We start from the raw sequence: 16860 nt of genomic DNA, 5'->3' as shown, positions 1-16860 counted from the left end.
CCTGTGATCCCAGTAGTTAGTGTCTAGGAACCATTTAGATGGCTGCATCACATTTGGCTTTCCAATTCTGCCACACCTGTTGGATTAGAAGTTTTCGTGAATGTGGCTTGGCTTAGTATGGCCTTTGCTTGGGTGTCTTGGATCTTGATCTGACTGAATGCTTTTAATCAAAAGCACCAGCTTTATTCCTCTCTAGGAGGGAGGTATCTGACAACTTTTCCTAAGAGAAACAGCTTAGTATAATGGGAAGAGCCATAGGCTTGCTGTCAAAGAGACTTAACTTGAGTCCCAGCTCTTAACATTTAATAGCCATGTGACCTCAGGAAATTTACTTTGTCTAATTCTCATTTTTCTGATCTGCAAAGTGTGATGATAATAATAATATTTATACAGATACCACCCCCCAAACATACCCCAAAAGACATTTCCCCAACTTCCCAACTCTAACCTTGCTTTGCTCCTGACTCTCTGGACTTTTACATCTCTACTCCAGGTATCTTTTCAAGCTGGAGATGTTTTTGCCCCTCTGTCTTCCTCCTTTGATCAGTGAGTTCCTGCCCTTACCCCTTCCTTTGAGAAAATGCCCAGGCATAAGTGCTTATGTCCAGCCTGGCTCCACTCTTGACTGCAGACTTTTATACCTTACCTCTACATGAGTATCTTCTTCCCCAGTCCCTCTGGCCATTCAGCTCCCTTTTATGCATTGTCTCCCCCCACTAAAATTTTACCTCCTAAAGAATAGGGACTATCTTTCTTTTTGCTTGTATTTGTATTTCTAGCACTTAGCACAGTGCCTGGCACAAAGTAAGTGCTTAATGAATGCTTTTTCTATGTATCTATCCCTTTCATACTTGCTGTTTAGTCTCAGATTATGACTGATTATTCATTTTCTCAGGGTTCTAAGGGTAACCTTGAGGGTGTTGTAACACCTGAGCCCTTACTAGTATGCTTCCTATTATCAATCAGAAAGAGTTGAACCTCATTAGTTTAGAAAAAAGAATTTACTGAGAAGGCATAATAAGAACGGTAGCTAAAAATTATTCTACCCAAACTGGGGACATACTTTTACCTTACATAGACAAGGTCGCTGTGGAGAATGGGTTCAAACATCTAGTACAAAAATAGTGAGGCATATCTGTAGAGAATATGTGGAGTAGAGGACTATCTCAAGACTACAGGCCCTGGGAGTCCTTTCCTCCCTTCATGGAGTCTTCATGACATTTTCCTTAGGTATAGCTCTTTACTGGACTTCAAGAATTGGTGATTTTCAAGTGTCCATTGACAGGCCTTTTCTTTTCAAGAATCACACTCCCTGAAGGCATCAATATCATAGGGTAACAGACTCTTCACTGCTATCTTTGGGCATTTGTGTCATCAACCACTGCTACCATCTCTGGTTGCCAGGGCAACCTCTCATGGCTCTTCACAAAATTGTAACCTGGTTGATTCCATTTTGGGATGTTCTCACAGAAACAGGGTCCAGGTGGGGGAATGCAGCTTGCTTCCATTCCTGCACTTAGCGGCTTGTAACATTCCTTATCTCACGGCCCAGCAGGATGAGACCAAGAGATCAATGTCCTCTTTTTGTCATCAATTACAGCTGAACCTCTCCTAAATCATCAGTACTTCTGGCTCCTCATCCAATTAAAAGATTTTAGGTCATCATACAGTACCAATCCCTCAGAGAATGGAGACAGGCTTCCCCAACTTTCTTGGCCTAGAGCTAGGCACATGTCCAGTTCCTCCATTACAATCAGAATACAGGAAAGAGAAATGGATTTCAAGTCAAAAAAGACCTGGGTTTGAAACTTACAACCTACCTTTACTACCTGTTTCAATACAGGCAAATCTGTTTCCCTATCTATAAAATAGATATCTTTGAGGGTGGTCATGAAGTTCAAATGAAATAGTGTATGTAAAACTGCCTTGCAAAACTTAAGCACCATAGAGTTGTCAGTTATTATTAATATCATTATGTATTATAGACCCCCAATTTTGTCTGGAGTTTATTGTCATGTTGATGTTATACTCTGTCTTGCAGCCTTCCAGAGGACAATGTTGTTTTTCTTGGCCTGTTTGTTTAGTTTTCTGTTGATTAGCGTACTGCTGGACAATGCATCACTATACATTGTTTACAGGGACCTTATCAGATCATTCAGCCAGGCGCCCATGAGGCACAGCCTAAGCAGTCAGCCAACCTTCCTTTCCTATCACTTTTTAGCTCACAACAAAGGTCACAGACATTCTTTTCATGGTATTGTGTAGGAGTCTCTAAGTTTGTTTTTCCTTAACCTGGACCAATGTGGTCTGTGTAGGCTGAGCCAGGGACTGCTCAGATGGTGCCATCTGCAGGGAGAGTGGGTCCTTCTGCCATGAAATATCCTCAGTCTGGCTGTGAGAAACAGAAGCTGGAGGTGAATTGGATGTCATATTGAATTAATATTTTTGTCCTGGCATTTCACCATTGGAGATCTTGAGCTTTAATATTATTCTATTTAAATATACAAATATTAGGGAATACCCAGAAAGCTATGATGAACTATAACACTTTAGCACGGATTGCTTGGTAGCTGGCTTTGAATAAGACAGAAAGTTAGTCTGTGTATAGAGAAAGAAGGGACCTAAGACAGCAATAGAAACTTTACCTTTTTTGTTTGTTTTGAGACTGGATCTCCCTATCTTAGTCAGACTGGGAGTAGAATGACCACTCACAGCCTAATCCCAGCTGTTGAGTAGCATAGAAATTTTGACTTGCTTCATTTCTAACCAGAAGCAGATTACCTCTCCTCAGATAGCCTGGTGCTCACCAGATTGGCATTGGCCTTAGTGCTGGGCTGATTGACTTTTGCATCTTTTTCCAACTGCTAAGCTCAAGTGATCCCCCAAATTTAGCCTTCCATAGTATCAGAGATTACAGGCATATACCACCATTTATTTTCTTCACAATTATTTTCTTAGGCTGGTGGCCTTGGGTAGAGCTAATATTATAGCAAGTGAAGCTGGGAGTTTCCTGTTGGGGTACAGGGACTGATTATCAGATCATTTCAGAACATTTTCTTTTCTCATTAGAACATTCCTCAGGGGCAACTAGGTGGCACAGTGAATAGAGAACCAACCCTGAAGTCAGAAGGACCTGAGTTCAAATATGGCCTCAGACACTTGACACTTACTAGCTGTGTGACCCAGGGTAAGTCACTTAACCCCAATTGTCTCGTCAAAAAACAAAAAAAAAAAAACCCATTCCTCTAAGGAGTGCTCATTGGTCCAGGAATTCTTAATCTTTTTGATTTGATGTCATTCACCTTTGGCAGTCTTGATTCTTTCTTCAAATGATGTGTGTGAACGCATAAAATAACATATATAGGATTGCAAAGGAAACAAAATATATTGAAATAAAGATGTAATTATTTTCCCATCCAGTTTCCAGACCCCAGAAAATCTATCTATGGATAGCAAGTTAAGAAGCCCTGTCCTCTCCTGACATGGACACATGGCATGGGGGAGATTGATGCTTGGGGCAGCAGAAGCACCATAATATGGACTATCATCAGGTATGAATGCTCACAGTTGAGTCTGTGTGGAGTAAGATTCTTGCTCCTCACCTCCTTTAAAATGCTTCAGAACTCTAGGTTCACAAGAGATGGAGGGACTAGCACCTCAGAGAAGAGATAGGCCACCTTCAATCAAGACTAAATGGAGATCAGGTATAACTAATCCAGGACTCTGGGAAGACAATGTAACTGAAGCATTTTTTTTAAATGCATAGAAGAAAACATAAAGGTCAGTGGGAAACAAACAGCACAGCATTGAAAGTTACATGTTGAACTTATTGTATACTTGAAGGGAGAAGCCAGATGTAAGTAATGAGATTAGCAGTTTCATGTGCAATATTTGGTGCTTGTTAAGTTCATAATTTAAGAAGAAAAAAAAAAGAGTGACTCAAAATGTTAAGTTTGGCTAATTAGCCTGAAGGTGGACCTGAAAAGTAAGTCCCTCAGATTGTAACCAACTAGGACACTAGTTGGTTATATGTTTACAGTTAAATGTCAATGAAGAAAAGGGTGTTAGAAAGCCTAAGAAATGACTCAGATGTGTGTGTATGTGGGAACAAATACTGTGCTGTCTACCAAATCAAGTGACCCTGTGTACACATCCCTACTCTTGGGATGAATCCAGATGTCTGATCCTTGCCACACAGCTCTCCTCTCACACCCCAGCCCCAGCCCAAGCTCAAACCCAAGTCAACTCAGTTCATTTATTTATGCCTGCTTTTCTTTATTGACATGCAGTTACAAACTTTGAAGGATTAGCTCATAAATTTGAAAATGGTGATCACCTCACTAGTTTCTTTGTCTTGTCCCTGATTTAACTAGGATAATAATTGTCTCTCCCCTTATAGATGTGAGTGCTAAATCACATCAGGAAGTACCAGGAAATACAGACACCGAAAAGTCTTATCTATGAAATGAAAGTTTTTTTCCTAAATAAAATTATTTATTTATCTTAACATTCTTTTTTTAAAAAATTGAGTATAGAATTTTCTCCCTTCCACCTGCCCCTCTCCCACCCATTGAGATGGCAAGCAATATGACCTATGAAATGAATTCTTCACAATCAGCCTCCTCCTACCGAGCCATCCCTCTCCCCTACCCCACCTCATTAAAGATGAAAGGAGAGCACCTGTCTCTTATTCAGGGGAGATTAAAAAAGTTTTTAAATGCGACAGTTTCCCCAGGCAACCCTGGCAACGAAGTTCTCAAGAAAGTCTTCAGCAGACAAGGGAGGTAAATAAATTAGATTCATTTTATTCCCAGATACCCCTTGTTTCAGATCCTTCTTGTTTAGGATGGTGGAAGGAACTTCTGGACAACTTCACTAGGAAAGGAGCTTGGGGGAAAGTGCATCCTATCTCTTTGTCGCCTCTGTCTTTCCCTTGGGTTTCCTGAGGCAATAGAGGACACTGGGCACGTTGACCTCTGTTAAAGGAGGCTGACTCAGAGACAGCAGTGACAATGGATTCAGTCCCTTAACCTTGCATAGTGGAGCAACACAGAGCTATTCAGGTGTCTCCCAACTCTAATGTTCTACAGTTCTGTTCAGGCCAAACATGTTTCAGGGGTTCAGGGTGGAGAGTGGAGGAACCCCTGTCCCTATGGGGTAATCTGCTTCTCCTATTTTTTCCACACGAAGAGGGAATAACTGTGGTTTTCCACTGAGGCCAAATTCAATTCCCATCTTCTCAAAGCTTTCTTCTACAACTCCAATCCACATTAATACAAATCTAATCCATAATTAATACGATACAATCCATTTCTTCTTTGAAAGACGCAGTTGGACATTTGTCTAGCATATTGTCATGGATTGTTCTGTGGGTGTCAGCTTCCCAACAAGATGGTAAACTGAGGACTAGGACTGTGTCTCTTCCTTCTTTTGTACTTCTAGCTTTCCAATCCCTGCCCTAACTTCAATCAGATCATATCCTCTAGCCCTAATTCTCCTGCTTTCCAGCTACCTGAAAATACTTCTAAAAAGCAGCATGGTATAACAGAAAGAACATTATACTGAATCAGAAGACCCAGATTTAAGACTCAGTTCTGCCACGTCATTAGCTGTGTGACCTTGGGAAAGTCACTTTCCCTCTCTGAGACCCAATTTCCTCATTTGTAAGATGAAGATCATGTCATCAGTAGTGATCCCACAGGACTACTATGAAGAAAATGTCTTGTAAACTTCAAGGAGCTATTTAAATGTGAGCTTATCATTATTATTACATTCATTTGTGGATTTAGGGTGACTCTACCCTGAGAAGAAAGTATGAAAGAAGTCATAAAGACAGCTAGGCAATACAGTGGATAGAGCACTGGGCCTGCAGTCAGGAAGACTTGAGTTCAAATCCAGCTTCAGACATCATGAGAGAAAATTCTAACGTGCTTAGCACAATGCCTGGCAAATAGTAGGTGCTTAATAAATGCTTATTCTTCTTACCCATATCATCTTGTTTTACTTAACCTCTGGGATTCTGGATGATTTTTTTCATTGATCATCAATTCCTGCTTGCTCTTTACAATCTTTTATTTGATGTCGTGTTTCTCAAATCCTATTGGTGGCAGTGAATGCTCTTTTATTTATTTATTCATCATTTAACCTTCACCACTCCAGCCCTTAGTCTCTGCAGCTATAAAATAAGGAAGTTGCTTTAGAATCAACAAATTTAATCCAACAGATATTAAAAGAAATAAATTTTATAGGTTTTTTTATATTGCCTAAATTTTCTTGTACCTTCTTTTTCCCCACTTCCAGAAAGTCATCCTATATAACAAAGAATGTTTTTTAAAAGAAAAAGAGGAAGAGAAAAACAACCAGCAAAACTGATCACCAGATAGAAGAAAAATCTGAAAATCTACACACTATTCCCCACCTCCCACCTCTGCAGGAAGGAGAGTGGGTTGGAGAGATAGCTTCTCCTGCCTCATGTGTGGAGCCATACTAGTTCTTCATAATTGCACAACATTCACTTTTGATTGTTTTGGTTCTTGTTCTTTTCCATTTACATTGTTATAGGCCCTTTGTATATTGTTTTCTTGGTCAGCAGCAGAGATTTATTTGCTAAGTCTAAGGGTATGACTAGCCATGACTGACTAATGGAATAGAATGGAAAAGCATTTATTAAGTGCTTATTATGTACTAAATACTGGAAATACAAACAGGAAATTGAGACAGTTCTTGCTCTCAAAAAGCTCACATTCTAATAAGATGAGGCACTTCTACAGAAAAGTTCAGCTATAGGGCAGAAGTATCTTTGGGTTGCACTCTGAGAGGGGCTATCCTTGTGGTTCTAGGTTCTGGGCCCCATTGTGAGCTGGGAGGGATGGAGAGGAGCTCCATAAGAGAGAGTGCCATGGAATGAGTTTACTGTAGGCTCTGCTGTCAGGCATTGGGCAGTCAGATTTTTCTCAGATCTTTGGGCAGTCAGGACTGGAATCATTGTTAAATGTGTGTCAAAGGGCCACTGAACACCCAGAGCAACACAAATTAACATTTTATCAAAGAAACATAATCGGTACTAGAATGTTAACCTTCTTATCAGGGAATTAACCTTGTCTAGAGACATTTGCAAGAGGCCCTTACCATTTTTTACATCAAATATCTATTATAAGCAAGATCATAAGCCCTAAGGGCCCTTCCATTCTATGATCCAATGGTATAATGTCGGTATTATACAAGGTTGTTTAATAAACTCTTTTAAAAAAACATGAATTACTGGTAAATTAATACAATTATTTTAGTAGCAGAAATTGAAGATGTATGAGAAAAAATGATGCTAAAGTAGTATTTTCTTTAAGAACTTTGCTTTTATTCCTTATCTTCTGAAAGACTAAATGCTTTAGATCAACTTCAACTAAAACCTCTTCCTTCTCCTTAATTATTTTTTGAGTTCAGCTCAAAACATATTTAACCTTCATGAATAGGGAGATGGTCAAGGCTGTTGTTACAGAAGGAAGAGAAGAGAACTATACTAGTGCTCCCTTGTTCCTGGATTTTAAACTGTTACAGAGAAAAGAAAACTATTTACTTCCATTTAACTCTGTTAAATACTTTGAACAACAGCATCATAGATGTGAAACAGTAGCAGGAAGTCCAACGAACATGTAATGGGGAACTGGCCAATAAGTCCAGTCCTTATGAGTGTACAGAGTATTTGGGGTAGCTAGATGGTTTAGTGGATAGAATGCTGGGCCTGGAGTCAGGAAGACCTGAGTCCAAATCTGGCCTCAGACACTTACTAGCTGTAGGACCTGGGCAAGTCACTTAACCGTTGTTTGGCTTAATTCACTGGGGAAAGAAATGGTGAACCACTCCAATATTTTTGCCAAGAAAACCCCATGGACAGTATTGGCATGCTATGGTTCATAGAGTCATGAAGAGTCAGACAAAATTGAACAACAAAGAGTGCTTAACTGGTGAAACTACCCACATGAAAGAGGCTTGGGGGCTTGCTTCTGAGAGAGTTGTGATGATGTATAATAGAAGTGGCTTGGAGGGTAATTTGGAACACATATAGATATTCTGTTATTTGTTCCAGTCTAACAATATGGTGAACAGCATTTACTGCTAAATTGGAACAGGAGGAACTTTCAAAAGGCCTTAGTTGGCTTTGGAGTCTCTGTTGGTTGGATTGCTGCCCTTGGTTTGACTCCTTTCTTGATGCTAACTTGTTGGAGACAATTTTGGAAGGGAAGAAGTTTTGGGGCTTCTCCCTCTGAGGTCAACCATGTGGCCCTGTGAATATGGGTCTCAGTTCTTTGCCTGCCATGAATGATGTTTGTTTTGTGTCTGTGTGTGTGTGTGTGTGTGTGTGTTAGGTAAAGTAAACTGGAGCTGATGACTGTGTTTTGAAAGATCAGGAGAATAAGCCACCTGAGATTTGGGAGTCTGGGAGTTATACACATGTTGGATATTGCAGCCAGCCCAGCATCAACATAAGCTGAAAGGAACAATCTTCAGCCCCATGGACCTTTGGGTCTCAACAGTAGCTGCAACAAGGACTCATCCAGTAGTGGTGCTACACCTAGATGTGAGTTTGATAGGACCAATACTGTGTAGACACTGTGTTAAGTTTGAACTCACTCTCCTTAGAGACCCAACTGAGCTAGGGGAGAGTATGCCCCTGAAGGGAAATAACTATACTTTTGTTAATGCTATATCTTTGAAGTAAATATAACTATCCTTTTATAAAAGCAAATCGATGTTAATTAGCTAAATGGATCAAGACTATAGCCAGTCTTGGTGGCCAAGGAAGGAGGGTGAGAAAAGAGAATACAACTAGGAACTCCATTTCCTCAGGGTTCTCTTCACTGCCTACAATTCAATACTAAGTAAACACCCAGTAGCTGTAAATAATTTAGCCCATGAGACCACCCCAAAATAAGACTACAATCGACAACTCCTGAGGTTTATCAACAAGGGATTGGCATGAAGTAAGCAGAAATAGTCTGCTACTGCCTTTCTTCCAAATTAGCTTTTTATAACTATGAGGGATTAATTCCCTAGGGACCCTGGGGGTAGGCCTCCTAGTTTTCTCAGGCATAAGACCAGCTGCCCTAGCTATTGAAGTCCTCTGGTTTATGTGGAGATAGGAGGTGGGAGTGAGGACACTTGTTCAACAAAAGAGCTGAACAAAGGAGAAGGGATTTTTCCCCTCTGTTGGAAGGTTTCATAAAAGAAATCAGGAATTCCTAGCTACTTGTGGCTTCTCAGCACTATATGCTTGGTTAAGAAATGTCATTTTTTCACCTTGGTATCCCTCAGTGCCTAGGTCAGTGCTTTGCACAGAGTAGGTACTATAAATATTCGTTGAATTGAATTGGAGATCTCTCTTTTTCTGGTTCTGGGTTAGGGCAAGGCATAAAATAGGGTTGACCTTACCCTCTGTTCACTGGCTACCAGGAGAGGCTTTGCCCCTTTTCTTCTTATTGTTCTGATGAGCCATTTAGTTATCCTTTGTGTCCCTGGGTCCACACCCAAATCAACAGTGACAAAACCCAGAGTTGAGAAGATAATGTAGAGGAGTTAAGAGGCCTTGCTTTATCCTTAGAGATCCGGCAAAAATGGGTTCTGTAATAGCGATGGAAGAGGAAAAGGCATTGGAACACTAGCAATCCTGGGGCTAGATTAGATTCTTTGCCTCTTCAGAGCAGATTAAGAGGGAAGAGAAAGAGGAGGATACACAAAGATCCAGTTGTGCTATATGGAGAAGGAAAGGATGGGTAGATTGTTCTATTCAGTTAGCTGCTGAAGCATCACACGGAGGGAATACAGGAGCTAAAACAAACAAACAAAAACCCTTCTGTTCATTAAAAATGCTTTAATGACCATCTTTTCTTTCTTTGCTTTTCCTCTTCTTTTTCAGGGCAACCCTATCACCACCCCACCACTTTGCACACCAAAAAAAAAAAAAAAAAGAAAAGAAAAGAAAAGAAAAACAAAATTCTTGTGACAAATGTGTATTGTCAAGGAAAACAAAGCCCTTGTTGACTACGTTTAAGAATGTATTTCTCTTTAAGTCCATCACCCCTCTGTCAGGAGGTTGGTAACATGCTTCATCATTGCATTGATCAGAGTCTTTCAGTGTTTCCAATTAAGCTTCCAAAGCTTTACAATGTTGTTGTTATTGTATAAATTGTTTTCTTTGTTCTGTTCACTTTATCCTGGTCACTTCAAATAGGTCTTCTCAGGTTTCATCCTTTTTAATGGCACAATAGCATTTTGTTACATTCTTATACTGTAATTTGTTTATGTGTTCCCCAGTTGATGAGCTCTCCCTTAGTTTCCAGTTCCTTGACTCTACAAAAGAGCTGCCATAAATATTTTTATATATATGGGTCCTTTTCCTATTTCTTTGATCTTTGGGAGATATAGACCTACTAGCGCTACTGCTGATCAAAGGGTATCAAGCTGGTATTATCCTCTTGAAAACTGGGGAAAAAATGCTATATACATCCAGAAAAAGAACTATGGAGTCTGAATGCAGATCGAAGGATAATAATTGCTCTCTCTCTCTCTCTCCATTTTTTTGGTTTCTTCTTTCTCATGGTTCCTCCCATTGGTTCTAATTCTTCTTTACAACAAGACTAATGTGAAAATATGTTTAATGAATGTATATGTAGAGCCTGTATCAGCCAGATTGCATGCCATCTTGGGGAGGGAGGAGGAAAAAATTTAGAACTCAAAATTTTATAGAAGTGAATGTTGAAAGCTAAAAATAAGTGAATTCATTAATTTAAAAAAATGTCTCCCCCCAAAAAACAATGAAAATTGGGAAAGCCTGTCAGGACTACTCTAACTTGTGGAACATTCACCCAGACAGAGATGGAGAGTTGCATACAGAAGCTACCCTTTCCTTGCTTCATACTCCAGCTGTGGAGACCACCAAGGAAACTGAAAGCACTTACAGAACCTGGGTTCATTATTTAGTGACATTCAGCCTGTAGTCTCTATAGGTCCTGGACAAAACCAGAAGGTAGTATGGTACATTGGGAAGAGCACTAGTACTTAGGATCTGTGTTCAATGCCTACCTCTGACACTTATTAACTGTATGACTCTGGATAAGTCACTTAATGTGTCAGAGCCTAAATTTCCTCATTCCTTTCTTCTTTCTTTTTTCTTTTTACATTTTTTTGGTGAGGCAATTGGGGTTAAGTGACTTGCCTAGAGTCACACAACTAGTGAGTGTTATGTGTCTGCGGCCAAATTTGAACTCAGGTCCTCCTCACTCCTGTTCTATCCGTTGTGCCACCTAGCTGCCCCTAATTTTCTCATTCCTGAAATAAAAGGATTAGATTAGATTGTCTCTGAAGTTCTTCCCGGTTCCAAATCTATTACCCTGTGATTACAGGCCAGTGCACTGAGAATATTGACAAGTTAATAGTTAGAGACAGAGTTATCTGTCCAATGACCAGACACGTGATGTTCTAGGGGTAAATGAGTAGAGAAGTTACATAGATCACCAAGTGGTTCCCATTGGTGGTGTGTATGTAATGTGTTTTTGTAGGTAATCTCAGTGTGTTATGTAATGGAAAGAATCCAAAGGAAGGTAACCAGGAAGGTGAAGGGCCTTGATTTTAGGCCATAAGAGGATGGGTGGAAGGAATTAGTGGTGTTCAGAAGAGAAAACTCAGGGGACACATGATAACTGTGTTTATTTACCTGAAAGGATTAAATATTTTTCTTTTTGGCTCCAGAGATCAGGATGAGGAGCAATGTTGTTGTTCTCGAAGAAGACCAGGTGATGTCTTGACTTGTGAGTGAATTGGATTTAAGTGAGGCAGGGCTGCACAAAGTCATCAGCCTCATTCTCTCTTCCAGAGTCATTGGAGTCCAGTGGCAGGACAAAAGCCAAGACGACCGGCAATGACCTAGGGGGAGGAATAAGTGGAAGTCTCAAAGAGGTGAATTTAGACTTTTTGTTAGAAATATTTCTTAACAATTATGCCTATTTGTCCAAAAGCTTGCCTTGGGATCTCATTGGAGATCTTCAGGCAAATGCTAATCATTTGTTAGGGATATTGTAGAGGAAATTCTTTGGGAGTCATGGGTTGGATTAGATGAAATCCTTTGCTGACATGCTTGTTTTTGGTCTGGTACATAATAGGCAGTTAATAAATGTTTATTGACTGAATGACTGGTCTACTATACGAAACTTCATCATGTGATGCTCATAGTTACATACCTGAATGTATCTCCTATAACTTCGGTGAAGTTTATGTAACACTACCATATGAAAATTAATGGATGTTTGATGTGCACTTACAAACTGTTACTATGTACTAGAATTTGCAGAGAATGCAATTTTTTTTCTGAAGGGAGAATTAAGGGTGGTGACCCGGTGTAGTTTCAGGAGAGCAGGACAAAGTTCACCAGTACTAGTATGACTACATGCCTCTTTGAAGCTTATGGAAACTTCAGAGTTGTTTGAACAGTTGTGGTTCTAGGTACCAAGGTCCTGAGAAGAGTTTAAAGGAATTTACTTACCACAAGCTAAATATTAAGTAGACCCGGGGAATTCCTGACAAGTGAGATCAGAGTAGTTGGAAAAGAAAGACCTTGACTTGAAGGCCTCTTCTGTGCTGGCTGAGTGCTGCTATGAGCCTGACTGACAAAAGAGCTGAAATCTTGGGACATGAAAGTAATAGAATATTATTGTACAATGAGAAATGCTGAATATGAAGAATTCAAGGAAGCATGGGAAGACTTACATGAACTGATGCAAAGTGAAGTGAGCAGAACCAGGAAAACAAAACGTACAATAATTAAAATAATAGAAAGAATTAAAAAATTAGAAACTGAATGCTATATAATTATAATGACAAAGCTTGAACTCAAAGAAGAGCTCTGAGGATGCACCTTTCTCCTTTCATTGAAGAGATGGGGCAACTGTGTGTGTGTGGCACACTGCATTATAGTTTGACAAATGGTATGTTAGTTTTTTTCTTTTTCCTGGTGTAGGGGAAAGAATGCTACATTTACAGTTAAAACCTGAATTCAAATCCCAGCTCTGATATACTACCTATGTGACCTTGGGTAAGTCTTTTAAACACTCAAGACTTCATTTTTTCTCACCTATAAAAGGAGGTGGTTGGACTAGATGATCTCAAAGGTTCCTTCCATCTCTTAATATATGATCCTATAAACTGCCTCTTTTCATTCTTTATATGTTGATTAGCCCTACTTACAAACAGTTTCACTAAAGGATGATAATATTTCTTTTGAGAAAGAGGCAATTCCAGCATCAGAAGAGAGTTCTAGGAAGTATCTGTATATTACCAAGGAAAAAATACAGCAGTAGATGCCAATAGTAACTCAGTAGAGAAGCAGCCCCAAAGTTAGCAGCAAGAGGAGGCTTCAGAGGCAGAAAGGAACAGTAGCTGAGGATCATCACAGATACAGTAGAACACGGTTTCTAGGAGACAAAGCAATAAAAGGCAATTCCCCCTGGGATGCAAACCTGGCTTTCTAAGCTGTCCAGGGAACATCCCCTCTTTTACTAAAATGGCATGTGGATCTATGGAATATTGTACCCCTTTGTGTATGGGGAAATTTTCCCTTGTTGTTTAATTTGTCATTCAATTTTAATTCAAAGTTTGCTATTCAATTTACTGATCCTGGATTGTTGGTAGCTATTGTAAATGACAGGGGCTTGATCCGTATTTCCATAACTATGGTGAGTCAAACATCCTGCCTTGAACCTGGCTCATATTGATGCATATTATATTAACATATGACAGAGAGACTGCTTGTTGAAAGAAAACAAGATTGAGATTTGCTCCATCAGGTTAAATTGTCATTCAGTCATGTCCCACTCTTCATGACCCTATTTGAGATTTTCTTGGCAAAGGTATTGGAGTAGTTTGCCATTTCCTTCTCCAGCTCATTTTATAGAAAGGAAACTGAGGCAAAGAGGGTTAAGTGACATGCCCAGGGTCACCCAACTAGTAAGTGTCTGAGGTTGGATTTAAATTCAGGTCTTCCTGACTCCAGGCCTGGCACTCTATCTACTGCATCACCTAGCTGCCATTAAGTTTTGTTTTTTGTTTTTTTGCAACTAATCAACATATCAAGATTTTCTATTCTCAGCACCTTTCTGAAAATGTGGTCTAATGTAGAAAATTGTCTGGAAGTCTCCCTGTCTCCTGTTCTTATATTTTCATGTGTATACTCAATATGTTAGTATTCAGTCATTCTCATAAATATTTTATAGAGATGAGAAAATAAGCATGTGGAACATTAGTTACTGATAGCTTCTTAGTTACCTTGTTTTGGTAATACCATTCATGTATACTTTTTCTAGCTATTTAGTATCGTCTTTGAGACATGAGCATGGATCCTTCAGTGCTTTTAAAATTGGGTCATGTCCAGCACAGATTTCCCCTGTGAATTTGGTTTGTTCCAGCTATTCTTCATTCTTTATTTTTTTAATTTAAAAAAAATTTTTTTGCTTTTTTATTTTGGTGAGGCAATCAGGGTCCAGTGACTTGCCCAGGGTCACACAGCCAGCAAGTGTCAAGTGTCTGAGGCCAGATTTGAATACTCTTCATCTTTTAAATGCCATGTCTATTTCCTTACATAATGAAAATGTGGTGGTTCTGCTGTCATTAATGGTGAGAATAGATTGCTAAAGAAATGTGACAGATCTCTTCTATTTTCTGTTTACTTGTCCTTCTAGTTTTATCTGTAATTTCTCTTGGGATGATGTACCTTTGGTCTTAAGACAAGCCTTCTTCAAAATCATTTTCCCCTTCATGCTTTTTGCTATTTTATAAGGTAATACCGTTAATAATCTTCTGCCATCTTTCTATGCAATGTATTATAAATGGTTTGTACTATAAATCAATGATGTCAAATTCGAAGAGAAATGAACCGCTGCAGGCTGCATAATGACTTAAAAAACCACAAATCAACATTACCTATTTTTATTGTAATTTTATTTCTTTTGTTAAACATTTCCCAACTACATTTTAATCTGCTTCTTGCAGCACTTGGGAGTTTTGCAAGTGGGAGCATGTACCTGGGATAGAAGTTTGACAACTCTGCTACAAATCAGTGTCATTGCCATGTCTTTCTGCATGGCAAGGAGATCAAGTAGGTGCTGGCTTAAGCAGCTTCTGGGCTCTTTTGAAGTCCTCATTGTAGAGCTATTTTTTTTTTAATAAATTAAACTTCTAAGTTATATCTTAGGATTGTAGATTTAGAACTTGAAGGGACCATACTTTGGTCACAGAGAATAACCTCTTCATTTTACACAGGTAGAGATTAAAGTCCAGAAATGGTGTCTTCTAGGCATTTCCAATTTTTAGCACCAATAATTTATTTAAATAGGTCAGATTGGAACTGTTGTAATTGCATATAGTGACTTTTTCTTATTGTTATGCTTTTTGTTGTTGATGTTGACTTTTGTACTAAGTAGTCAGTGTTCTGACTACACATAGACTGGTGATTTGGAAATGACTCTCATGTCAGGATCTAGTTAGTTGTTTCCTGTCTGTTAAGCTGTAGTCAGTTTCCTTTTTTTAGGGTAATATTTGATGCTCACCCTGCCTTCTGCCTCTCTTAAAAAGAAAGTATTCATGAAATATAAGCTTGAGGATTCTGAGTAGTATAGAAGCCTTTAGTCTTTTTCTTTCCCTTAATACTGAATCACAATTTCCAACATATTTTTCATTGTCTTCCTCTATGCTCACCTTCCATTTAAGTCACTAAGTATATATTGGCTTATTTTGGAGAACTTGCCAAAGTCTTTGCATAATTTTTCTGTTTCTTCATGCTCCATATGAAAGTGGGGTATCCATTGATTAACCCACTTCACTTAATAGTTATTACCTTTGTTAGGTAAGAACATTTCTTTTTTTAATTTTAATTTTAATTTAATTTTTAATTTTAATTTTTTTATTTTGATTTATCAACAATCACTTCCATAGGCTTTTGAGTTTAAAATTTTTCTCCCCCTTCCTCCCCACCACCCTCCCCAAGATGGCACACAATCTGATATAGGCTATACATATACATTCCTATTAAACATATTTTCATATTAGTGATGTTTTAAGTAAGTAAATAAGAATTAGAACCAATAGGAGGAGCCACCAGAAAGAGGGAACAAAACTCAACAGAAGAAAAAAAAAAAGCAAATAGTATGCTTCAATCTGCATTCAAACTCCATAGTTCTTTCTTTGGATGTGGATAGCATTTTCCATCATGAGACTTTTGGAGATGTCTTAGATCCTTGTATTGCTGGGAAGGGTTAAGTTTATCAATGTTACTCATTGTACAACGTGGCTGTTATTGTATTTATTGTTCTCCTGGTTCTGCTCACTTCACTCAGCATCAGACCATACAAGTCTTTCCAGGTTTTTCTGAAGTCAGCCTGTTCATCATTTCTTATAGCACAATATTATTCCGTTACATTCATATACCACAACTTGTTCAGCCATTCTCCAATTGATGGGCATCCTCTCAATTTCCAATTCTTTGCCACCACAAAAAAAGGACACTTCTTGTTGAATCAACCAGTCAGACCTGGGTGTGAAAAAGGCCCAGACACTTTAAAAGAAATAGATTTTGATTAGAGTGACAAGAAATCTGTCCTGATTGGTGGAGGGACTTAGTTTTGTCCAAGGCAGCCTATGTAAAATCAGAGTTAGTTCAGATTTTAACGGCCCAGCAGAAGACAGGAAAGAATAGAGACAGCAAGAGATGATCCAGAAAGAATCAGCAGTTGGAAAAAGGAGAAAGGGAAAGTAAGGTTGAGATATGGTGGAGAAGGAAGATGTAGGGAAGGAACATGATTCTATAGTAATCTTAGATCA

The sequence above is a fragment of the Vombatus ursinus genome, unplaced genomic scaffold (genome assembly GCF_900497805.2).
Source record: "Vombatus ursinus unplaced genomic scaffold, bare-nosed wombat genome assembly UNPS02012156.1, whole genome shotgun sequence".
NCBI classification, from domain to species: domain Eukaryota; kingdom Metazoa; phylum Chordata; class Mammalia; order Diprotodontia; family Vombatidae; genus Vombatus; species Vombatus ursinus.
This window is presented reverse-complemented; position numbering follows the sequence as displayed.